Here is a 26,559-nt window from a genome sequence, read left to right as displayed (position 1 = left end):
TTACATCGAGGTAGTCAAAAGAAACCAGAATACAAAATATACTGTCAGAAATGAATATTTTGACATCAAATATGTGATTGCACAAGTAAAATGATAAAACATTTCTCTGCAGCTTTTGGTTGATAAACTGGTTGATCTCTGCATTTAGTTACAATGGTTTTTCTTCACTGTTATATTTCAATGTTTACTTTTCAAGTTACATTTAAATTTTAAGGGTTGTAAGCAATCCTGAAGGGTGTGAACGCCCTTGTAACAAGTTCAGGCTGGACACCCCTTGACACATGAGAAAATTCATTGGCTCCCACTGCAGAAGGAAAGGATGCCCCTAATTTAATCACAAAATACATGGCCATATACAAAGAGGGGAAAACGGAATATTTAAAAAAAAATTCTCTCTAAATATTTGGCAGTTTATTAAGCAACCTCTTGATGGGTGAGTCATTTCATTTCATCTGACAAGGATATATTCCCGTGGGCCGTGGAGATTGCTATTTAATTTGTCTATCTTGAACAATTTGCATGTCCCTGAAGCACTTGCAAGACTGCTAAAACAATTAGCACCGTGGGCAAGAGTATTGTAATATTTTACAAACTGCTACTTGCCAGAGCAATGGAAGGATGTAGACCAGCTGAACTTGATGAATTTGTTTCCACGAGGGGACATAATTACAAGTTTACAGGCTGGCCATTTAGAACTGAGGTGTGTAGGAATTTCTTGCAGAGGATGGTAAATTTCCAGGAGTATTTATCCCGGAGAGGTGTGGAGGCTGGGTCACTGGGGGTATTGAAGGAGGAAGTAGATACATTTTTGAAAGATCGGGGAATTGAGGGCTGTGGGGAACTGGCACAGAAGAGGAGGTGAGTTCTGGGGCAAATCAGCCATGGTCATATTGAATGGCAAGGCTGGCTTGAGGGGTCGAGAGACCTACTCCTGCTACTTCATTATATTCTTATACCCATTCCCAAACCAAAATGAAGAAATTCAAATAAAGTATGAAGGCTGGAAATCTGAAATTAAAAAAATAACAGAAGATGCTGCAAACAGGCAGCAGCTCAGAGAGTGAAGTAATGTTTCCGGCTGACAACATTCGCCCTCCACAAATGCTTCTAAACTTCCTGCAAACTTCTGGAATTTTCTGCACAAGTTTCAATGTCTGGTCCACAAGCAATTCATTCTTAGTTGATGTTACAATTACCCGGTTTCACTCAATTCTAATCATAATTAGGTCTGCACTTCAAACGTATGTATATTGTATAGGAGCTTGGCAGACACTTTATATTTTGTTTGTTGAAAGAGAAGGGCAATGATCTCTCTTTTTAAAAATTGCCTTTCAACGATGTGTTGATATATTTTGTCACATTTTGGATTCCTCTTCAGTAGAGTGTGACGGAGAATTAAAGTGACAGGTGACTGGAATCAGGGTGATCCTTGCAGATTGCGCAGAGGTGTTCTCAAAGTGATCGTTCAATCTGCATTTGGTTTCCTGAATGTACCGCGGACCTCTTCATGAGCACCAGATGCAGTACAGTAAATTGAAGAATGTGCACGTAAATTGTTGCTTCACCTGGAAGGAGTGTTTAGATCCCTGGACAGTGGGAAGAGAGGAGTTAAAAGAGCAGGTATTGCATTTCCTGGGCTCACATGAGAAAGGGAGTGGGTATCGGTGGTGATGGAAGAGGGGCTCCCTCTTCCGAATGCTGGAAGGAGAGGGAACAAAGGAGGACCAAGAAATCAATCAAGAAAAAGTCTTGATGGAAGTGAGAGTAGACAAGCAAAAATCATAAACACAGACAGTAAGAGCTTCTATGGCTCTGTAAAAAGAAGAAGAAGCGAGGACATATGTGTCCCCCTAACAGATAGAGACGGGAGAATTTTTATTGGGGAAAGGAATGGCAAAGGAATTATACAATTGGTTTGTGTCTGTTGTCACACAAAAGTGCCAGCAATATTTGAGCTCACCAACTTCACTAGTACTACCTATTCCCTACTGAAGGGGATGTTCCCTATTGAAGGGAATATATAGTAGTTGAGAAGTTGGTGAGCTTCAAAGCCAATAAATCCCAAAGACCCAATGATCTGCATCCTAGAAGATTGAAAGAAGTAGCTGTACAGACAGTGAATGTTCTGGTTATCCTTATCCATAATTGTGCAGATTGTTCCTGGGGGTTGGAGAGAGAGATGAAACGCAACTGCCAACCTGTCTGCCCAATGTCAGTAGTGAGGAACATGCTGGCGCCTGTAATGAAGGATGTAACATTAGAACACCTTGAGAGGAATAATAGGACTCTGCAGTCAGCATGGGTTTATGAGAGGAGCATCTTGTTTGACAAATCTACTGGAGAATCTGGAGGATATGACTTGTGGAATAAACAAGGGGAACCAGTGGATGTGATGTATTTGGATTTTAGGAAGACTCTCTGTAAGGTCCCACACAGGAGGTTGGTCAACAAAGTTAGAGCACAGGGAACTGGGCATAATACATTAATGTAGATTGAGAATTGTTCAGAAGGTAATGGTGTTAATTAATGGATCTTCTTGCTTGGAATGCTGTGACGATTGTGGTATTGGAACTTGGCCCCCAGCTATTCATAATCTATATCAACAATTTGGCTAAGGTAGACTTGGCTGAGGGGGTAGAAGGGTGGGTTAGCAAGTTTGCAGACGACACAAAGGTTGGTGGTGTTGTGGATAGTGTGGAGGACTGTCGTAGATTGCAGAGGGATATTGATAGGATGCAGAGCTGGGCTGAGCAGTGGCAGATGGAGTTCAATCCGGAGAAGTGTGAGGTGGTACACTTTGGAAGGACAAACTCCAAGGCGGAGTACAAGGTAAATGGCAGGATTCTGGGCAGTGTGGAGGAGCAGAGGGATCTGGGGGTTCATATCCACAGATCACTGAAAGTTGCCTCACAGATGGATAGGGTAGTTAAGAAAGCTTATGGCATGTTAGCTTTCATAAATCGTGGGACTGAGTTTAAGAGCCGCGAGGTAATGATGCAGCTCTACAAAACTCTGGTTAGACCACACTTGGAGTACTGTGTCCAGTTCTGGTCGCCTCATTATAGGAAGGATGTGGAAGCGTTGAAAAAGGTGCAGAGGGGATCTACCAGGATGCTGCCTGGTTTGGAGAGTATAGATTATGAGGAGAGACTAAGGGAGCTAGGGCTTTACTCTTTGGAGAGAAGGAAGATGAGGGGAGACATGATAGAGGTATACAAAATATTAAGAGGAATAGATAGAGTAGACCGCCAGCACCTCTTTCCCAGGGATGCTCAATACAAGAGGGCATGGCTTTAAAGTAATGGGTGGGAAGTTCAAGGGAGATATCAGAGGGAGGTTTTTCACCCAGAGAGTGGTTGATGCATGGGCCTGGGGTAGTGGTGGAGGCAGGTATGTTGGTTGAGTTCAAGAGATTGTTAATTAAGCATATGGAGGAATTTAAAATAGAGGGATATGTGGGAGGAAGGGGTTAGATAGTCTTAGGTGTGGTTTGAAGGTCGGCACAACATGGTGGGCCGAAGGGCCTGTATTGTGCTGTATTGTTCTATGGTTCTTTGGTAACTAAATGTCATATTTTCAAGTTTGCTGTTGATAAAAAACTAGGTGGGATTGTGGGTAGGGAGAGGATATAAAGAGGCTTCAGGGGGATACAGACAGGCTGAATGAGTGAGAGAGAACATGGGAAATATAACGTGGAAAAATGTGAGGTCATCCACTTTGCGCCAATCAGAACAGTGGAGTAATATTTTAAATGCTGAGAAAATGGATGCTCAAAGGGGCCTAGGTGTGCTGGTACACAGGTCACTGAAGGGCGACATACAACTGCATCTAGCCCCACTCCGAGGTGTCGGGGCAGAACCGTTGAGCTCAGTGATGAGTCCAGCAGCAGCGCAGAGAGTTGGATACACTAGACTGTGACCCCCCCCCCCCCCCCCAGCTCATCTCAGACTTCTGTCTTTGACCAAGCCTGTGCAAGCGTCATGGAATCAAACAGCACAGAAACGGCCCCTTCAGCCCACTATGACCATGTCAGCCGTCAAGCACCGTTCTATACTAATCCCATTTCCATAGCCCTCTATATCTTGGCAATTAAAATGCTCACCTAAATACTGTTGCAAGACATCTGTCTCCACCACATCCTCAGCAGTGAGTTCCTGAGTCCAACCACCCTGTGAATGAAAAAATCTCTTCCTCAAATGTTTTCATTCACCTTTAACCTATGCCTTTTGGTCATGGACACCCCTACTAAGGGGAATAGTTTCTCACTATGTGCTCTATCTATTGCCAGAGATATGGTGAGCCACAAACTGCAGAAAGGTGATGGTTCTTTAAGGACCACTGGCTAATGGTAAAGTCGTTCTAAACCACAAACATTTCCCAATATATCTTCTCAGTTTGGTATCAGTCCCCAAAGTGGCAGTCAGAAAATCATATCACACAGTGAACTACATTAATATCCACTTGCCCTGTCAGGTTGAAACTGGCTCATTCCTGAAGTGTATTCACAAGTATTGAATAACTGTGTGTATGTTTTCATCTTATTTTTATACATATTCAAGCATGTGACAAATTATAAATGGTTTTTCATGCAGTGTCTGAGTGCTGCAAATACACTGAATGGTTAAAAACGAATTGCACACTAGCCCTGGGACATGTGTTTAAAATTGAGAAGAGTGAACATCAAACAAATAAACCTGATCAAAATAGTAAACATTAACTTCAATGGAAATTGAAAGATAAGGTTGGGATTTGAGTAAATTCAGTCTGAGTGTTTTTTAACTTTTTAACAGACAAGGTGGAATTGATTGTTGACCTTCCTTGCTATGATTACCAGGGTGATATGTTCTACAAAGTACTACAATGCAACTGATAACCTAGCACTCTGCATATGAACCTGATGACTCCAATCTGCCTCTGGAGCATCGAAACTTTACCCGTTCTTCTCAGCTTACTACATTACTCCTCCAACGTACTTGCTCGCAATGTACTGAACAATATGTTAATATTCTTTCTTGTTTAATCTTTCATGTGGTTTTATGACTAAAAGGTTTCTGCTATTCATTAACCAATGATATTGATTGCTGCCTATCTAGTGTTTGACTCCTTGATTGATCCCATAAGGTTTTTCTTGGCTCAATGTGAGGTCTCTATGCTTTCATGAAATGACCTGCAGTTTAAGGGGATGTCGTTCCTTCAAATCCAGAGGTGTCCACCCCTAGAATGAAGTTAAGTTCAGTATCAGCATCAAATTCCTTTCTGCAAGAATTTCCATCATATTTCTGGTGTTGATCCTCTTTCAGATTTGCCATTATTTCGTTTTACCCTGGTGGAAAGCTTATATTTAAAGGAGAGGTGATTCTATGCCAAAGTCTGCTCGAAAAGGCAAATCCTTCTTAAATGCATTGGCTTTGCTGTAAAAGTTCATTCATTCAAATGATTGCAACAATGCTCTTTCTCTGCAAGTGTTTAATTTCATTTGCCACATCCTTTCCTCATACATATTCATGTTTTTCTTCAGTTACTTATTCTGCTCTAACAACTGTGTCTACTGGAACTTTCCCCATGTGCTAACAATCCCAACTCCCTGAGGCACTGAACAGGTATATAATGGGTAATGTCCTGAAAACAGCAGTGTTGATCTATGGAGTTCTCGTTCAATTATGGGCAGCCATAGCATGCAATTTCTTGTTGGGTTTGGGTCATAAAGACAACTTTTATTTTTATAGTACCTTTAATATAGCAGAACTCCCTCAGGCACTTGACAGGAGCTTTGTCAAACAAAGTGTGATTATGCTGTACGGTGACTCAGTAGAATAACACTGATAGCAGATTCTGATTTGGATCTGCAGGTGGTGCGAAACCATCTCACAGATGTGTTGCTGTTTGTCCTTGATGCCTGGCATCTTCACTGGGCCTTTTGGATAATCCCTAAACAAGCCTGAGGGATCTTAAAACTTCTTTAGAGGAAGTGGTGCTCTTTGCCCGTGTTCTCTGATCAGTGTATAAAACTTATTGGTCAGCAGGGTTGGTGCGTAATGAGGGACGTGCAGGCTTGGACTGCACTCCAATCACTGGCCCATTGTAACCACACCCTAACAGTGCAGGTTCAGTTATCTAGAAATTCAATAGTGTAATGTTTCTTCCCAGCATTGAAAATCATTTTCTTCCAGCGTGAAATCTGATAACAATCATTTTGGGTCATTTAGTGTTGCATCAGAAAGTTGCCTGAGTAATTTTGGCTGAGTCTTGCCTGTGCCCTGGTTTGATTTCTGCACAAGTGTTGGTGGTGATCTCCTCCCTGTGCAACAATGCCCTTAAAGTCTTGCAGGAGGTGTCAGACCATGTTGTTGAGGAAGAACTATTGTTGGGCACTACCAGGGCAGCCTAGTTTGACTGGGATGCCATTCAGGGAAATCATGGAAGTAAAAATTACCCATCTAAGTAATTAACCGTTATCCCTTGAACCGCCCTCACACCCTCCCCCCAACCCCAGACTCCAGACCCTGACCCTTGGTCTGCTTCCCCTTCTTTCCCATACCCCAATCTGCTGCCTTCCCAACTAACCATTGGTTCAGACCCCAATATCCCTCGCCCTCCTCCCCAACTGTTACCACGGGGGCCTGCTGTCTCTCCCCTCGCCTTCTGTCAACCTCCGCCCCAACCCATCAACCACCAGACTCCACCTTTCTCAGCCCCCAGCCTATTCACCACCACCAGGCACCAACCTTCCCCGTACCCAAAACCCTGCCTCCCAACCCATCCATCATACTGAGGCATTGATTGCCTGCACCATAGCCATCCATCACAGTGAGTATTCAATTTCCCTCCCCCTCCCCATCCTTTGACCACAGTAGCAACTTGATCTCACTTCCATTTCAGTCACACCTTTCCCCATGAAGGGACCTGGATTCCTATGGATGTTGCCACACTGTGCCAGTGATCTCCTAATGAATTGCTAAACATTTTACACATACAAAGTGCCACATAAAGGCTCAAACATACCCAAATGATTAAGATAGAAGCTGATGTATCAAACAAAACTACCTATAAATGGATCTTTTTTGCTTTAAAATCCTTTTTTTTCCCCTTAATATTTGTGTTAGGAAATTACAACACAGGCCCTTCAAATTAGTTTATTTGTGGGCAGATAATAGCAGGCTACATTTATGGTTCAGCGCACCATTAAACACCCATTTTGTTCCCGTGTAAGTAAAGACGTGATTGCCAGGATAGCAGGACCACCTCACTGGAAGCTTACTTTTGGGTCAGTTCTCATGATTTACCTTGTTGGCTGCAGAGAGGTTGTAAACAGCACTATCTGTGGACTTGCATCCCCAGCAACTTTGGAATTTCTGCTTTAAACTGCACAGGTTCAAAAACCGCGAGGTTGCTGTCAATTTCACCCTGTAGGGATGACAAAGTCCTGATCATTGCATCGTTCTTACTGCCACAACGTTCAAAACAGTATTTGAAACGATATGGAGAAAAGAGCAGACAAATGGAATTAATGATACCTTACAGAGAGCCAGTGGATTTAATGAGCTGACTGACTGTTTTCTAGCTTTTGATGGTTCTACATCTGATTATGACCAATCCGTCTCATCACTGGATTTGCATTTTCTCAATTTCTGTAGACTATAAAACCAGGTTAATTCTAAAAACAAACAGATCCATGTTAGGTGTAAAGGTGTGAAAAAGTTGACTTTTAAACAATGAAAAATGCAATTGGATTCATTTGAACTCTTATATCTGTATTCTTCCTTTCATGAAGAGATATCTTAAATACAGTGTATTTCATCTAAAAGGATGCTAGCAGCTAGTACTGCTGTCTCACTAGTCCAGCAGCCTGAGTTTGATTCTGCCCTGCAGTGCTGTCTGTGGGGTTTGCACATTCTCTGCATGGATTTCCTCTGAGTGCTCCAATTTCCTCCCACATCCCAAAGCTGTGGGTGTTGGTAGGTTAATTGGCCACTATAAATTGCCCCTGGTGTGCAGGTGAGTGATAGAATCTGGGGGCAGTTGATGGGAATGTGATGATCGGTGAGCTGAAGGACCTGTTTCTGTGCTGTATGAAATGCAAAGTGACAAATATTCCATAATTCTGAACTGGCTTAATTTCACGTCTAACATTGTCGTCTCTTCATATTGCAACAGCCTCAGTAATAAAGGAGCTATTCCAGTTTTCGGTCTGTTAATTATTTAGATCCTGCCTATGAACTGCACAGTTTTTCAGGGCAGGTTTGTTTCCCAACACTGCAAGGAAAAATTTCTAATCATATTCCTCCTGTTCCTTGATCTTCCTTCACCAGACATATAACCCAGACAGGGTGCTTGCTTTGTTATTATGTACTTTGCCAGTGGTTTAAAGAGAGAGACAAATGAAGATTTGCATTGGTTTAGTGCCTTTCAGGGGCTCAGGAGTGTCAAGGTCAATGAACATCTTTGAAGTCTGCTCAGTGTTCCACTGTCGGAAACTCGGCAGCCAATTCCTGCACTGCACAGTTCCGTAAGCACCATTCTGACGGTGACTTGATTTATTTCTGATGAAGCACCATTGATCTGCTTCACTCTGCATAGTTGCCAACTGGCCCACTGATTTTTTTCCCCCAACATATTCTGTTCCTTTTACATCTGTTATGGTGATATTGATTGATGGATAAACATTGGCCAGTCCCTGCTGATCTTCAGGATAGTCAATCCAAGAGAGCTGCTTACTGTAATGTCTCCTCTGTAGGACACATCTTCCTGCACTACTGGACTCCCCCACTGTTCTCCTAGACCTTGTGCTCTCCTTTCTTTTTTTTGAAGAAACCCAATGCGAAATGCCATTACAGAACATATTTTACTTTATTTTTTAAAACCTCCAAACAATTGTTGAACTCAGTAATGCTTTCATTGAAAGTTTAAATTGCCTCAAGGCATTTTTTTTCCCTCCAGTCACAGGACTAGTGTTTCTGATGATTCTATGAGTCAAGGGGCCAAGTCTGGTAGTTTTCATCCATTCCTATATCTATTTATTGCCCAACAAAAATGGAATTGGTTTCTGTTTCTGGCACATGACAATCCTAAAATAAACAAGGTTATTGTTCTATCTCTGTGCCAGTTATTTATAGTTCCACATGAAACCTTTGTAAAGCCTGTGATGTCTGTCCGTATGTCCACTGGTGTTGAAATACAACGAGCAGAGGGAAGAATATTTCACTGGTGGATCTTCAGAAATCTAATCAAATTCTGAGAGTGAGTGAAAGGGAATCAGAATGGTTTCTGCTGGTTCTTCTCCTGGAAGTGGTGACCACAGACGCAGGGCTCTGAAATTGCTGATACCCACCCCTACCCTCGGACCTTAACTCAGACCTGAAGAATGGCTGGAGGTATTGCTGTGGCTTGAGTTTAATTACAAAGATCGGTGCAATAGTTAAACCCAAGCTGTGATCCAGTAACTCTGGTAAGGATCGATCAAAAGTGGAAGTCTTTTCTTGATCCACCTCAAGACGCATGTTTCTTTGTAAAAGACTTAATGATGGACCAGCTGAACTAACAATGCAGCCCGGGGTCAGCCAGCTGGTCTTAATGATCCAGAAATGACAAAGCAAAGTACATTTAGTGCTGGAGAATCTATGAGTAGATGACCGCCACCATGAATTCCCACAATGATCTTTTCCACCTTCTGACATTTTCCTTGTCTCGCACAGATAACGTAATAGAAAAGAGACCTGCTCCCTGCCTAGCCACCTTCCTATCTTGTAACCTATAATTAAGATCGTTCAGCCTTAGTTATTTCACTGACAGCTCATCCCTTCAGTCTCCTGCGGAAAGAGATGGATGAAGAATTGACCAACATCGCACAGACATGGATGGCAACCAGACTCACTCTGCCAATCAGCTGAAAGCATTACTTATGAGGGACTTGTACTTGTCCATGCCTTACTTGTCCATGCCGACCAAGTTGCTTACCTGAGCAAGTCCCATGTGTCTGGTGACCTGAGGACAGTAGCTTCTAACTGTTGTCATGAACCAGCAACAAAAGAAACACACTGAGCATGTTTCAGTGTTAAAAACTATTTTATTAATCACTACTATTGATAATACGTAAAATAAAAGTAAAAATGTTAGTATGTTAGAATTCAAGAATGTTAAACCTCGAACGTTAACCCCAAAACTAAACTCTTCGTGTGTGTGTGTGACAAAGTCCAAAACTCCCAGTTCCTGAATGGTTCTTAAAGTTCAGTTCCGCAAGCCATAAGGTGAAACATGAGCAAGGGCTTCTTCAACAACCACCGTTGTCTGAAGATAAGATGTAGATGTAGAAAAACATAGAGAGAGTACATACGAAATCCAAATGTTCCACGATGGAACCCAAACGACACTTCAGTGTTTACTCGGTAGTGACTTCCTCACCCCGAAAAGCATCCGAACCGTGGTCGTCCACATACAAATACCTGTTTCCTTCTACAGGTCAGCAACAAAGTGAACTCCACCGGATTACTTCCAACTTTTCCATACATGGATTTCAGTGGTAAACACAGTTATTGTTTCTCATCCATCGATAGAGAAAAACAAGCAGGCTGGTGTCTCTCTCCCTTCTCTCTCTCTCTTTCTTCTTCTTCTGACTTCTTCAACGACGTCATTACGTCCTTTATCTTCTATTGACGTAAGCACGCCCCACACACACATACACACACACTCTCTATCTTAAAGGGACTTTCACTGAGTCCGTAACACTGTCATGTTTTTAAACTTATTCCTGTTTTGGGATTTGAGAGATCTAATGCCCAGGCTTACTTGCCCCTGAGAAGGTGATGATGAGACAGCTTCTGGAACCACTGCAGCACTTTGGGTGAAGGTACCCGCAGAGTGCTGTTGGGGAGGAGCTGCGGGACTTGGATCCAGTGACAGTGGTTGAGAATGTGTACGTTGGACGAAGTTGAGGTGGAAGAAGCTCCTCAGCAGAAGGTCTGGGATTTTATTTTAGCTCTGTGATCGCTAGCTCAAATATCCTTTGCCCTGAACGGGTGTGAAATAACAGCCTGGTCCAGCAGAGATGGGAAACCACAACTGAAGTGTTTAATCGATTCCCACTTCTCATTGTCATATGGTTATACAGCACAGAAACAGGCCCTTCAGCCCACCCTGACCATGCCAACTATCTGGTACCTATATATACTAATCCCATCTACCAGCACTTGGTCCATAGCCTTCTCTGCCTCAGTGATTCAAGTGCTTGTCTGGATATTTCTTAATGACATGAGAATCTTTCCTCCACCACTCACTCAGGCAGAGCATTCCAGATACCAACCACCCTCCAGGTGAAAAAATTCTTCCTCAGTTCCCCTCTAAACTTCTCGCCCCTTAGCCTAAACCGATGTCCTCTAATTTTAGATCTATTGTCATGGGGAAAAGTTTCCACTACCTCTGCCTTGTCGATGTCCCTCCATAATTTTGTAGAACTCCATAAGCCCCCTCCCCCCCCCCCGCCCCCTCAGCCTCCTCCACTTCAAGGAAAAGAAACCCAGCCTATCCAGTCTCTCCTCACAACTGAAACACTCCATCCCAGGCAACATCATGGTGAATCTCCTCTGCACACTCTCCAGTGCATTCATGTTCTTCCTAAGTGTGGTGACCAGAACTGTACACAGTACTCCAGCTATGGTGTAACTAATGTTTTATAAAGTTGTACCATATCTTCCCTGCTCTTGTATTTCTGTGTCTGGCTATTGAAGGCACATCCCCTCTGCCTGCTTCACCTCCTATCTACTAGTGCTGCCACCTTCAGGGATCCTTGGACTTGTACACTGAGGTCCCTCTGTTCCTCAGTACTCCCTACCATTGATTGCGGACGTCCTACTCATATTAACATCGCCTCGCACTCGTCAGGATTAAATTACGTCTTCCATTGACTTCTAAGTCATACTCATTCATGAATTAAAGGTAAGATTCTGTTAAACACTCATGTGATCAAAAGTAACAACTAAACCAACTTCAATTTATATGGAGCCTTTAATGTAGCAGAAAACCCCAAGACGTTTCACTGGAGTGCTAACGTATTGGACAATAAATCTCTCATTAGGCAGGGAAGTTGGTTAATGAAGTTAATCTGCAACATTTTCTATGTTTCCAGAATATTCCATTGTTTAGGAATGATGCCAAGTGAAGCAAAGGCAGAGGAGATTGACGGGTAATGAGGGAGGTGAGACACTTCAGCTGGAGAAGCTGGGAAACATTTTAAACAGGTGTTCAAAATTGTGATGACGTCGAGGGAGAGTAAATAAGGAACTATCACGAGATCAGTAACCAGCAGCTTCATTACTCACTTCAAAAAAACAATTAGAAATAGACTTGCAGTGAAAATATTTGCAGGGCCACAGGGCAAAAGCAGAGGGTTGGACAGCTCTTTCAGAGAACTAGCTCATCTTGATGGCCCTCACTTTGAACGTGTGTCCTAAGTTTCTAGAAACCCTAAACTTGATGGACTACTAGCCAGTGTTAACTTTGCAAAGGTCTCAGGTTTTGTGGCTAAGCGAGTATCATGATTCTTACCTCCATGTCTCACACCCACAATTATTTGCAAGACTTTTTTATCTCAAAACATTTTACTGAGTTGTAAGCAATGGTCTTTAGTTACTCCAACAAGTTGCCTCAGAAGTGTATTCGACAATTTTCACATTTCTACATTATGAAAGTTTCTTGTGTTCGTGCACCTTAGCTGAAGTAATCACTGGTTCTTTTTTTTAAAAGACACTGTTCCAAAATTATCTGCAGAGCTGCAGGCCCTCCCCCAGCCTGCGCATAAAATAGGACTTTCATCTTTCCACTCCAGCTTACCTTACCACAGACCTCACTTTTAGACCACTTCCCCAGTTTTGTTCCTCTTGCTACACTTGTTAGTCACAGATAAGAACATGAATAGGAGCAGGAGCATTGATCGTGAGATTCGATGAGATCACCTCTCGTTCTTCTCACCTCTAGAAAATACAGGGCTAGTCTACTTAATCTCTCCTCACACAGCAACCCAGCGTAAGTGAAATCAGTCTAGTGAATTTTCACTGCACTCCCTGTACTGTAGGTACACTCTTTCTTCGGTAAGGAGACTAAACCGTTACACAATACACCAGGTGCAGTCTCACAAAGGCCCTGTACAATTGCAATAAGAGCCTTCCTCCTGTATTTCAATCCTCAGTTCTCTGGTACTCAAGGTTAATATACCATTTGCTTTCCTGATTGCTTGTTACACCTGCATATTGGCTTTCAGTAGCTGACAAGGACATCGAGATCCCACTCTCCTTGTATTTAAACAAAAAACTCTGCTGTTCTGTTCTGTGCAACAAAGTGGATAACTTCACATTTTTCCACTTTGTCTACCACCCACCATATTCTCACCCACTCACTAATTGTGGCGAGATCTCTCCTGAAGCCACCTTACATCCTCCAGCCCACTCACAATCCCAACTAGTTTTGCATCATCAGCAAACCTGAGAATATGACATTTGGTCCTTGCAACCAAATCATTGATGTAGGTTGTGAATAGCTGGAGCCCAACATTAATCGCTGGGGTCCACCTCTAGTCACAGCCTGCAAAGTTGAGAAAAATCCATTTAGTCCGACTTTTTGCTTTGTGCCCAAAACCCATCCTCAACCCTTGTCCGTATGTTCCCCAGTTCCATGTGTTCTAACATTGTTGACCAGCTTCTTGTGTGGAACCTTATTGAAAGCTATTTGAAAATCCAATTACATCACATCCACTTGTCGATTCCACTAGTCACATCCTCCAAGGACCCCAGTGGATTAGTCAAACATACATTTCCTTTTATGCTGACTCAGCCCGGTTCTTTTCAATGTGTTCTGTTATTACATCCTTCATTAAACATCCCTACCACTGGTGCCAGCTAGCAGATCGGTAGGTCCCTGTTTTCTGCCTCCCTCTGATCTTAAATAGTAAGGTCACATTTGCTACCCTCCAATCCACAAGATTAATTCTAACATCTATAGAATTTTAGAGGATGATTAATAGACTATCTACTAACTCCATAACCACCCCTTTCAAAACTCTGGGATGTAGGTCGCTGGAATTTATTGGTTTTCAGTCTCACCCATTTCTCTACCACTATTTTTGTTTAACTGCCACTTATTCCCTTCAGTTCCTCAGTCTCGCTGGATCTTTGGCTCTATAACGTTTCTGGTAGTTTTTTTTGTTTGCTTTCATGGAGACGGACACAGGAGAGTTGTTTGATTCCGCTGACATTCCTTATTCCCAATTATAAATTCTCCTATCTTGGTCTGTAAGGGGCCCACACTTGCCCTTGCTAGTCCTTTCCTTTATACATAACTTACAGTCCACTTTTATTTTTCTTGCTTGTCTACGCTCATTTTCTATCTTACCACTTATTATCGATTTTTTTAGTCCTGCTTTGCTGAGTTCTAAAATGCTTCCACTCCTCAGGCCTGTTGCTACTTCTGATAACCTTATTAGCCTCTTCCTTAGATTTAATGTTATCCTTAATTTCTCGTGTTAGAAGGGAATCTGTAGGTAGTGGTGTTCCCATGGGCCTGATGCCATGCACCTTTTATGAAAGGTGCTGTATAAATGGAAGTTGTTGTTGCTGCTGGACTCAGGTTCTGTGCAACAGAATATTGGTGTCAGCCATGGATCAGTCAAAGGGACTTGAGCATACAACCTTGGCTGGAACTGCAGTGTACCACTGAGAGCGTGCAGGATAGTCCTTTGGATGAGAAGTTTGTAATAAATCCCACAGCTCTACGTGAAGAAGAACAATGGCCATCTGCCTGGCTTCAGATTGCATTATTTCGGTGAATAGTTCAAAATGAACATCATTGTCTGTAAAGCACTTTGGGATGTTCTGATATAATAAAAGTAGACTCCTCTTTCCTTATAAAAGGAATGGTAAGGAAGGTCCTCTGGATCAGAATTAGATTATTATCACTGACTTCAATTATGTGAAATTTGTTGTTTTGCCACTGCAGCACAGTGCAAGGACATAAAATTACTATAAATTACAAAAATAAATAAATAGTGCAAATAAAAAGCTCCCCCAAGAAAATTCTAAATCTTTCTACATTTATTCTGCAAGGTCACTAGAAAGACCAGGGTATAATTGCTCTTCCCCAATGCGTCCTGGACTGGGAGGTTTGTGGACCAGTTCAGCAGACAATTAAGAGTCAACCGTATCACTGCCAACGCCAAACTGGGTAAAGACAGTAGATTTCCATCCATAAAGGATATCAGTGAGCCCGATGGGATTATACAGACATCTGATAGTTTCATGATCATCAACACTGATTCAAAGCTTTTTGCTCCAGATATATTTAATTCACTTAATATAAATTCTCCAAGTGCCGTGGTAAGACTTGAACTTGTGTCTCCAGCTTGTTGGTGTGGATACATAACCAGGATGTGATCCATCCACAAATATAAAGGCTGTGGGTAAGCCTAGTAATGTCTAAGGTAGGGACATGTTCGGCACAGCTTTGTGGACCGAAGGGCCTGAATTGTGCTGTAGGTTTTCTGTGTTCTGTGTTCTAAATAGATGAACTAAAGCAGGAGTTAATTTGACAGTACACCAGTGAGACATTATATCAACAGCCAGTTTATTGGTGCTAATAATCCTTAATGACTAGAATGTGAGAAATGGTCAAAGTGTTCTCTAGCATTCAGTTTATGTTATTGAAAACAGTGTTTTGTTAAACACAATGATTTTTTTAAACAAACTGGAAACTATCACCATGTAAGATACAAAAATATATAAAATTTCAGCCACTTTGAAGACAACCTTTTATTATATTTTCACAGCTTAAAAACATGCTCTATTACAACACTAGAATTGCACATCATTTTTGCTTTAAAATGTGGAAAAACAGCTTAAGATACCCTTAAATTACCCAGAATCTTTAACCATTAGTCTATCAATATGCAAAATTAGTAGTTCTAAAAGGAAGAAAACACTGGCTAAAAACCCACATGAAACTGGAAAGGTATTTACAGATAAACCATTTGATGGGAATGTTGTACTACTTATTGCCTGATATTAGTCTGCTACTTTTATATTGATGTTAAATAGCTTCAGGTGAATCCCAAATAGTAATGGTACGACTTAAGAAAGCCTATTAGAGCCCTGAGATCTGAAACCATCCGAACTTGCAAAGGATGCAATATATCTCCAGCCTACAATTTGACTTGGTTGTTCCAAGTTTTCAATGCCTGATGGTCAGGACACAGAGTCGCTCCATGGAAATTCAGTAAGAGCATGGAATGCAGTCCAGGAAAGGAGAGATTTTAACCTGCTACCTACAACGACAGTTCACGGCATATCAATACAGAAACACATCTGAAAGCTTGTCACACCAAGGCCAGCTCTAAATTTCAACTGCTGCCTCTTCCTACAAAGCTAACTACTTGTCTCCATACAGCTACTGGGTGAAGACAGCAAGCGTGAAGAGCACAGCTCAACTTCCAGTGTCTTCTCCGTACTTGGGAGCCTGACTGGAGAACCTCCCTCCGCACCATTCAACCAACTTGTTTGATGCTGTGACGTTTTCTGAAGCACGTGACGCACCGCTTGCCCTTGTTTTGGATGGAAGAGCTAGAGGCTGCTGGCAAAACCTGAGCAGGTGATCTGGAAGAGAGGTTAGAGAAAGGTTATTGCCGCAGGGATGCTTTCTTCTTCACAGTTAATGAATAAAATATTCAGGTGAGTAACAAAGGAAGATTTGCAAGAGGGCCCTTGGTTACAAGCCACACCCAACCTCCTCTTCAGGATGCCCCTAGGTCAGTTGCTATGCTCCTCAATAATGACAATGCTACAAACAGTCATGAACATCAGCACATCACGGACTGGATCATATTACATTGCAACGCTTCCTTCTATTTCCTGTTAGAATATCTTTCCAATGCCATTCTAACTCCTGTGGCTGTAGTGGAAGATCCAGAGACCAGTTTGACCAGCATGGACCAGTTGGGCTGAAGGACCTATTTCCATGCTGTAAGACTCTATGAATTTTACAGCTAGTTTTTCAGACCACCCGTTTTTCTAAAACACATTGTGTCATTATATTTGGCAATTTTGTCATAGAACTCAATACCAGTAAGAGAATCAAAAGTTTACATGAACCATTTGGGTAAGGCCCCAGCACAGTGAGGAACTCTGGATACTCCAATAACCACACTCCCGCACTGTTGTCCAGTCGCCAAGAAGTCAGTAGAATCCCAACAACCAGCTCCGGAAGTGCTCCCACTCACACAAATGACAACCTCCACTCCTTTGCTTCATCCCAACCTTTACTAAACTGTGGTAATCCTAATTCTCTGCATCTCATTAGCCAGGCAGTAATTATGGACAGTCAATCACTTTGCCTGAACCTTTTAGGGAGCCAGAATCCCCTGTGTAAGCTGGTGGTAGCCGTCTCTAAGAATGTGGCTTGGAATGAGCTCGGCTACATTCAATGTTAGTAGAACTTGCAGTTCAACTCTTTAAAGCCTCCCAGTAGATAATTTTAATAGCTTCATTCCCTGGGGCCATTTTAATTAAAATCTGGTACATTTATTTTCCCTCTTTAGCCCATCTCTTTTAAGGGACTGGAGCATTCTGGTACTTAAACCGATGAATCATTGTCCATCTGGGAACTTTGCCATTGAGCTTGGCCAAACTATCTGACCGGACGGGAGGATGAAGATTTCTGAAATGAGCTTCAGGCATCTGCACCTGTTCCCATCAGTCAGGAGTGGAAATCCTGTTGGATACTTAGATTCTAATATTCGGAGGTGAACTCAGTTGTAATATCCAACCACCAATACCACATCAGCATTAGCCAGGAATCAAATCTTGGACTTTCCAGTGCATTGAATATAGTTAATGAGCTACCAAAGAGATGACACTTCTATCCTGCACCTACACCCCTTTTATAGAACGAACAAAATCTTTACAGCAAATGCCAATGTTATTACTGGCTGGTGTGCCCAGGCTACATTGCTGATTGTTTTATGAACACTGTCAGTAGGGGTTATTGTCAACATTATAACAGACCCTAAAACCCATGCATATGTACTTTAAACAAGGTCCACTGTAAACAGGGGAAGCAGTTTCAAACTATCTTCACAGTAGTTCTGCTCACTACCTCCTGGCTTCATTGAGAGATAGACTGGACTGGGACCACATTGCAGTTCCAATCAATGGTTCTCCAGTCTGCAGATGGGTCCATAGTACCAACTTTGTCTTCCTCCCCAACTCCCTTCCTGTTACATAAGCTCCTGACCACTTTAAATTTAAAATTCTCGCCCAAAAAGGCAAACTGTTGGAGGAACTCAGCGGGTCAAGCAGCATTTGTGGAGGCAGAGGGGCAGCTGACATTTCAGGTCGAGATCCTGCATCAGGACTGAGAGTGGAGAGGGGACATAGCCAGTATAAGGAGGGGTGAGGAAGGGGCTGGTAGGTGAGGAGGGTTTGATGGGCAGATGGAGCCAGGAGGGGGAGTTTATAGACAGAGGCTGGTGGGTGGTAGGTGGAGAGAGACGAGGAAAAAAGTAACTTTTTGCAGGGAGAACTAGCTCTGTCTCTGAGCTCCCTCGTCCGCCTGCCTTACCTCAGCTCGTTCCACCATCACCTACCAGCCTCTGCCTCGCCCCTCCCTCTCACCTCTTTCTACTGGCTATGTCCCCTCTACACTCTCTGTCCTGATGCAGGGTCTCGACCCAAAACATCCACCGTCCCTTTGCTTCCACAGATGCTGCCTGACCTGCTGAGTGCCTCCAGCAGTTTGTTTATTGCTCCAGATTCCAGCATCTGCAGTCTCTTGTACCGCTTAAAGTTCTCACCCCTGTCTTTAACCCCTTCTGCCAGTCCCGACCCATGTTGCCTTCCCTAGCTCCGTAACCCTGTGTTCTTCTAGTTCTGACCTCCAGAACATCTCCAATTCCCTTTATGAATGCAGGGCTCCTCAGCTGCCCGGACACTGTCTGGAATTTGCTTCCCAAACCGTTCCACCTCTCCACCAGTCCCTCTTAAGATTTCTTTATTAGTCACATGTACATCGAAACACACAGTGAAATGCATCTTTTTTGCATAGAATGCTCTGGGGGGCAGCCCGCAAGTGTTGCCACGCTTCTGGCGCCAACATAGCATGCCCACAACTTCCTAACCCGTACGTCTTTGGAATGTGGGAGGAAACCGGAGCACCCGGAGGAAACCCACGCAGACACGGGGAGCACGTACAATCTCCTTACAGACAGTGGCGGGAATTGAACCCAGGTCACTGCGCTGTAATAGCGTTACTCTAAAGATGCTTTGTAAATTTGTCTCATTGACCGAGCTTTCAGTCATAGAGTTATATAGCACCAAAACAGGCCCTTTGGCCCAACTCACCTATGCTGACCAAGATGCCCAGCTAAGCTAGTTCCATTTGCCTGCATTTGGCCCATATCCCTCTAAATATTTCCTATCCATGTACCTGTCCAAATGTCTTTTAAATTTTGTTATTGTACCTGCTTCAACCACTTTCTTTGGCAGCTCATTCCCTATACGCACCACACTCTGTGTGAAGAAGTTGCCCCTCAGGCCCCTTTTACATCATTCCCCTCTCACCTTAAGCCTATGCCCTCTAGTTCTCGACTTCCCCAACCCTAGGGAAAAGACTGTGAGTACATTTGCACAGTCTCCCATCTTAATATCTCCTCATGTATCTTGGCACCAAATTGTGTCTGATAACACCCTTGAACAGGGCCTTGGGAGGTTATCTATGTTAATGGTGCTGTATAAGTGCAATATTTTTCATTTGCTTGTCATCTTTGGTTACTGTTGGCATTTGGTGTTGACATCCATTAGTGATGGTACTGTCAACTGTTATCTCTACCTGGTCTTCACTATGTGTGGGTTGGGATTCCTTTGCCTGTAAACTGGCTGGCACTTACTTAGAAGCTCTGGAGATCTGCATCTCTCGTCCATCTCGAGCTCGCAACTGTCGAAGGCAACGGATCACCTGACTAATGTGGCGCATTGTTATGTCTGGTCCTTTATAAGCCAGCTGTTGACGGGGTCCTGTGATGTATGGAGGATAGGAGAAGATGGAGAGGCAGCTGTTCCGCCCTATTCCCAGCAACTGCAGCGCTCGGTTGTCACTGTAGCATGAGGCGTACTGCGGAGGAAACACATTGACAGGCTGTCACTTAAAAGGCTCTTGGATAGGCACATGAACATGCAGAGAATGGAGGGATATGGACCATATGCAGGCAGAAGGGTTTAATAAGGTGTCATTGGCTTAATTAGTTCAGCACAACATTGTGGGCCGAAGGGCTTGTTCCTGAGCTGTGCTGTTCTATGTTCTACGTAGGTAAGGTGTAGAATCTGGGGACAATTGATGGGAATGCAGCGGGAATAAAAAATGGGGTTAATGTAGCTCTTGTGGAAATGGATGGTTGATGATCAATGTGGATTTAGAGGATGGAACGGCCTGTTTCCATCCTGTATCTCTATGGCTCTAAACTCAATACATTTATCAACTGATTATGAACTAAAATGTGGAAACATTTTTGAGATAAAACATAGGAGTCCTTGAAACCAACAAGGACTTTGGATATTGAATCCCCAGCACATGCTTGTTTCAATGTCTGACACATAGATGTGAACTATTTCACTTCATAGTTCAGGTTTGTAAGGTTGGAACAGTAGACCGATGATTTGCATCTCCTGCACTGTTACTGATGAGGCTGGGCAAAGGCAAAATATATGCACGGCTTTCCTCCGGGTCCTCCGGTTTCCTCCCACATTCCAAAGACGTACAGGTTAGGAGGTTGTGGGCATGCTATGTTGCCGCCAGAAGTGTGGCGGCACTTGCGGGCTCCCCCCAGAACAATCTACGCAAAAGATGCATTTCACTGTGTGTTTCGATGTACATGTGACTAATAAAGATATCTTATGTATTCCCAGAGGGAATGGAGCTAGAAGTGGGAGGAGAATCCTCACCCTTCTACTGTCAAGTCTTCCCATTTCTGGCACAGGCTTTGGCCTGGGAATGGTTAAACCAAAGATGCTTGGCTTGGCAGAAGATGATTAACAACATATTGTTACCAAAATTATGGACTAATGCAAAACTCTATCACGGGTAACACTTTGTCCTCATCCATTCTAATATGTCAGATTATCTCCGGTTACTTTGTGCAGTGACAGGTGGTGCCACTGGGAATAAACACAGTTGGAGAGAGCAGCAGAAAAAAAAATCTCACAGAATCTCCTGAACCCATCATTTCCGGCCAGTTCTTTGAAATACAATCCAGTCAGTCTCACTCACCTGCTGTTCTGTACAGCTGCTTATGCCTTGTTTTTTTTGCTATTTTTGAAGCTGGTCCCTCGACAGTGTACTCCAGATTATAACAATATCCTGTTTCTAATTGTGATTAACTCCACTAACCTTTTTCTTGAATGGGATGGTGAATGACCAGTAACCAGTTCATCTTTTAATGGACTGTTGAGATTTTCAGAAGAGTTGAAAACAGGATCAAATTCTTGTAAATTACTGAATATAATTCAGGAAAATTTGGAGGATCAATGAATTGAGGCAATGAGTAGTTGGTCAGGGAGTTCAATCAACAACCCATTATTGGTTCTGTTATTGATACGCGCACCGCTATAGGTTGTCGTCTTCTCCTTTGCCAGTCCCTCGGGATCAACGACGACTTGCTTCCACTCTGGTTTTGTAGGTTCTGAAGTGGCTGATGAAGCCTCAATTCGTTCAGCCACAAAGGGAGGAGTCTCTTAATTTCCCTTCATTATATTTAGTGATTTACAGGAATTCAATCCTGATTTCAACTCACTTGAACTTCTCAACTGATCATTAACATTTCCATTAAAAGACTTCTGCAGGTGGAGCAGGAAGTGGCTGACAGGACAGTGAGGTGGATGGTTTGTGAGGTGGTGTGCTCCTTCCACCATTAATGCAGGGCTTCTGTATGCTCCCGATGCATAGTTCTCAGTGCCATCCTGAACGGTCCCTCTCCCCTCCAAGCAGTCATGGGTCAGAGGTTGCCAGGAGTCAGTGGGAATGTTGCATTCCTTCCTGAAGCTTTGAGCACATCCTTGAATCTTTTCCTTTGTCCACCTGGCGATCTCCTCCCATGACAGAGCTTGGAATAGCATGTCTGATTTGGCAGTCTGGTGTTGCACACTGAGCAATGTGACCGGCTGACTAACAGTAACCAGGACCTCAGTGCTGGGGATGTTGACCTGGGAGAGGGTGCTGAGGTTGTTTCATTTATCCTTCACTGAATTTGGAAAGTTTTGCAGAGGCGGTGTTGGTGATATTTTACCAGTGCCCTGAGGTGCCTGTTGTAGCTGGTCAAGGTCACAGAAGCATAAAGGGTGTACCTTGGTTAAGGAGGGGTAGATGAGGTATCTATAGACCCATGAAAGCCTGCCTCGATGGGAAGGCCTTCTTATCCGTTGCCACATTGGATAACCCATCAGAGGGAAATGGCAACATCTTCAGAAGAGGAAGAAAGAAACCTTGCATTGAAAAATAACTATCACTCGAGCCTGGATGACGTCATGATTTGACTGAACTTTTGAAATGATGTCTCCAGGTGTTTATGGCATTTTATCTTCAGTCATTTAACTACAATAACTCTTACAGTTTATTGCAGCTATAAATTGTGCAGACAGCTGACTAAAACTTTTAAGGGTCTTAAAAAATATATATTATAAATATTCTGCACTGTCTGCTTAATTAGTCTTCCACTTACTTGTATAAACGTGGCCATCTATTCGTCAACTGTATACAGCAGTCGGCTCTAGGACAGGATATCGGACTGTCGTACCAGCTGCACAAGTCCCTGGGTAAGAGGAAGCTGCCGAGGAGTTGACTGAAGAACCTCGCAAACCTCTCCTTTTATCCGACTACTGCCGATCGCTTCAGAGCTGGCGGCCAATGGAGTGGCCGTCAGCTCAGCTTGCCTGTCATCGTGAAACTGCTGCTGCGGTGACCTCATCCCTCTCATATTTCTCAGACTCAGGAATTCAAAGGCTGAACAACGATAACATTTCTGAACTGAGGGAGGTGTGCTAAATAAACAATTTAATTATTTAAGCTATATTGTTGTTGCTGGAGTAAATTTAGCTGTTCCTGCATTCAGTCTGTACATTCATGTAAATGAATAAACTTCGACATTTTGCTGTTGGAACATTTTAAAATTAGAAACTCTTTGTATTTGTGCCTTTGTGGAGCCTTTGAACTAAAGTCTATTTTAGTAAAGCATGTGTACTTTACCTTGTGTCTATTATGGGGGAGTTCATAATAGCTTCTGGAAAACAACCAGCTTTTATTACTGGCTGGAAATCATTTGTATATTAATAAGTGCAAAATTATCATCAGGAATTTTGTCATTTGCAAGATACAGCTTTGAAACCCTGGTGGGTAGTTTCCTAATTGTTTCCAATGCAGAGTTAGTGATTTACATAGAAACAGGCCCAGGAACAGGCCCTTCAGCCCATGACGTCTGTGCTGAACACAATGCCGAATTAACTAAGTCTCTTCTGCCTGTGCATGATCCACATCCCTCCAATTCCCTGCATATTCATCCAACATCCCAGAGTTTTGAAAGAGGTGACTACAGAAATAGTGAATGCTCTGGTTAACATTTTCCAACATTATAAAGGCTCTGGGATTGATTCTGTGGATCAGAGGGTAACCAAACTGTTTAAGAAAAGGAAAAAGAAAGAAATTAGGGAATTGTTAGTTTTTGACTTAATGTTCGGAGTCAAGAAAATGCTGGAATCTGTAAAGAAGGATGTTATAAAAGAACACCTTAAAAGGAAAAGGACTGAGCATAGATTTATGATAGATAAATCATGTTTGACTAATCTACTGGAGCCCTTCGAGGTTGCGACTAGTAGAATAGATAAGGGAGAACCGGTGGAAGAAATGTGGTCCCACTCAGGAGTTTGGTCGTCAAGGTTAGAGCACAGAGCACAGGGAGCTGGGGGCAATATACTGACAGAGATTGTGTATTGGTTATTGGACAGAAGACAAAGAGTGGGAATAAATGGACCCTTCTCTGGCTGCAAATCCAAACTTTGATGATTGCAAATTGTGAGGACTATTTGCAATTTACGAAAATGTGAATAGATTCTCGGGCCAAGAGAAACATCCTCCTGAAACCCAGAGGGGGTGAATCTGTGGAATTCATTGCCACGGGGCAGTGTGGAGGCCAAGTCACTGAGTGTACTTAAGGCAGAGATTGATAGTTTCTTGATTGGTAAGGGGGTTAGGGGTTAAGGGGAGAAGGTGGGAGAATGGGGTTAAAAAATCCGCCGTGATTGATTTGCAGAGCAGACTCAATGGACTGAATGGCCTAATTCTGCTCCTAGGTCTTATGGTGTTAATCTGGGGGTTACCATTGATCAAGAGCTGCTGAAGTTTGCAATCTTTGATAGTTGTAAAGAAAGGGAAAAAAGTGTTTTGTTGCAACACTGAATGCAACAAAAAGATAAAGCAGAACTGTTTACCAGGACAGCTTTGAGATAGAGTGAGTCAATGTTACTGAACAGAGAGGTTAAGAGAATGCATGAATCTCAAGATGCATCAAAAACTGTGATTCGCAAAATGCTGGATAGTTTGAACATACCTGTGATCATGAGTGGATCCAAACTGTGTATGGAATTTAGGTTGAGATCCATGTGGAATAAGTCGGAGCTGGAGATATTTGCGAAGGAAAGAGGTGTATCTGTGGAACCAAGTTTTGGTCAATACCTCATCAGAATTAAGAAGGGAAACAGAAACTAATGAGGGTGAAGATGTTTGTGTCATCTTTTGAACCACACACCTCTGTGGCCACCAACTTTCTCCTCTCAGGTCCCCCAATTCCAGGTTTAGCTCAGCTTGTCAGTGCTGAGATCCTCATCCCATGCATTTCTTATGTTCAAACTGGATAGATCATGTCTGATCTCCCTTGTTCCACTCTCTGCAAACTTCACGTCAGCCGACATGGTGCACCAGGTTCTGTTCCATCCTCTACTCGGTCAGCTAGTGAGCCACTTTCAAAGCCCTTCAATTTTAAAATTCTCATCCATTTTCAAATACCCCTGTTCTCTCACCACTGCCTTTCTCAGCAATCTACTCCAGCAACTTAACCCTCTGAGATAACTGCTCTTCAGCTGCCAAGGCCCTGAGGTCTGAATTCCCTTCCTTAACCCTTCCACTCTTTATCTCACTTTCCTACAATAAGAAGCTTTTTAAATAATTACTTCTTTGACCAATTCTTTGATCGTCTGAAGCTTGGTGTCAATTTTTACTTCAGTTTGATATTGATCTTCTGAGATGCCTTGGGAGATCCGTGCCAGGACAAGCGGCTATAGAAATGGAACTGTCGCTGTTGTTGGCATGTCCTGAGCTGGTATCTGCCAGAGGAGTGCACAGTAAGCAGATGGCGACCACAGTCAGAGCCTGGAGCCAATTTGAGGCCAATGATGTAATTTTGGAACTCAGTGCTCCACCTTCTTACAGTAGAAGAAAGGATTCCCTGTCACACCCCACTACATAAAGGGATCTTTGAACTGAGCTGATGGCGTTTGGACAGGTACTTGTGTAGGAAAAGTGTAGGCAGATCTGGGCCTAATACAGGCAAACTGGATTAGCATAAACAGGCACGGTTTGACGTGAACCATTTCTGTGCTACATGTTTCTATGATTCTATGACTTCTACTTGCTATTGTGAGGATTACGCAAGAGTTTGGATTGTGAAACAAAGAATAATTCCAGAAGGTTCTGATGAAACATTGTACTTATTACAAGACAGAAGGAGGCCATTCAGCCTGATGGGTCATGCCAGCTCCCAGCAGAGCGATTGCATCAGTTCCACCCCCCTCTCCCTACAGCAACACTCTCTCACATGCCCAGCGAGGCCCTCCTTTGATTCCTTTAGCCCTTTACATACTCTAGGGGTAATTTACAGTCACCGATTAACCTACCCATATGTCTGTTGGGATTTGGGAGGAAACTGGGGCACCTGTTAGAAACCCAAGCAGTCAGAGAGAATACTTGTAATCTCCACACAGACAGCACCTAAGATCAGGATGGAATTGGACTTGGAATTGGAATTGGTTTATTATTGTCACTTGTACTGAGGTACAGTGAAAAACTTGTCTTGCATACCGTTCGTACAGATCAATTCATTACACAGCGCATTGAGGTAGTACAAGGGAAAAGAATAACAGAATGCAGAATAAAGTGTCACAGCTACAGAGAAAGTGCAGTGCAGGTAGACAATAAAGGGCAAAGTCATAACCAGGTAGATTGTGAGGTCAAGAGTCCATCTTATCGTACTAGGGAACTGTTCAATTGTCTTATAACAGTGGGATAGAAGCTGTCCTTGATCCTGGTGGTATGTGCTTTCAGGCTTTTGTATCTTCTGCCTGATGAGAGAGGAGAAAAGAGAGAATGACCCGGGTGGGTGGGGTCTTTGATTATGCTGGCAGTTTTACCGAGGCAGTGAGAAGTGCAGACAGAGTCCATGGAGGGGAGGCAGGTTCCTGTGATGTGCTGGGCTGTGTCCACAACTCTCTGTAG

The sequence above is a fragment of the Pristis pectinata genome, chromosome 13, assembly GCF_009764475.1.
Source record: "Pristis pectinata isolate sPriPec2 chromosome 13, sPriPec2.1.pri, whole genome shotgun sequence".
In the NCBI taxonomy this organism is placed as follows: domain Eukaryota; kingdom Metazoa; phylum Chordata; class Chondrichthyes; order Rhinopristiformes; family Pristidae; genus Pristis; species Pristis pectinata.
Note: the sequence above shows the minus strand (reverse complement) of the source record.